The sequence below is a fragment of the Mirounga angustirostris genome, unplaced genomic scaffold, assembly GCF_029215605.1.
Source record: "Mirounga angustirostris isolate CCGP_5_RB_7025 unplaced genomic scaffold, mMirAng1.0.hap1 SCAF_4, whole genome shotgun sequence".
Taxonomy (NCBI): domain Eukaryota; kingdom Metazoa; phylum Chordata; class Mammalia; order Carnivora; family Phocidae; genus Mirounga; species Mirounga angustirostris.
In genome coordinates, this window is record NW_026991712.1 from 163481639 (window position 1) to 163482442 (window position 804).

Sequence of the window (804 nt, forward strand, 5' to 3'; positions counted from 1 at the left end):
TAATTAGCCTGCCATGCTTTCTAGTGGAAACCTGTTTATTTGGGGGGATTTCTTAATTCTCAAAGGGTATCAGATGTCCCACTGCTTTTCCTCCATGGCTTTCTAAACAGATAGCCAATACCATTCAGGTCTATGGATTGCCTTTGAGTTTGTCACTACCTAATCTTATTTTGGGGACCATGGGGATACATTGTCACCAAGATTTGTTGTAGATGTTGTGCATGGATTTCTGCTTCAGTGGATTTGGGGAAATTAAAAAACTATACTGCTATTTCTGTGATCTTCTATTCTTTAATGCCCTTCTGGTAGTTACTCTTTTATTTGGGAATTTTTTTTTTTTTTTTAAAGATTTTATTTATTTATTTGAGAGAGAGAGACTCAGAGACAGAGAGCACGAGAGGGAAGAGGGCAGAGGGAGAAGCAGACCCCCCGCCGAGCAGGGGGCCCGATGCGGGACTCGATCCCGGGACTCCAGGATCATGACCCGAGCCGAAAGCAGTCGCTTAACCAACTGAGCCACCCAGGCACCCTGGGAATATTTCTGATAATAGTTTGTATAAGAGTTAGTAGAGCACTGTGATTGAGAGCATGGGCTTTGGAGTCACACTGCCTGGACACAAATCCTACATTCACCATTTACTCTGTGATCCATAACCTTTTTGTCTTTGTTTCCTGTGTAAAAGGATAGGTTGTTGAGAGATCTAAATGAAATATTGTATGTAAAGCACTGAACAAAGTACTACATTACATAGTAGGTATTCAACCAAGATAGCCGTTTTAATTACTGTAGTTTTCTTTTTCAGG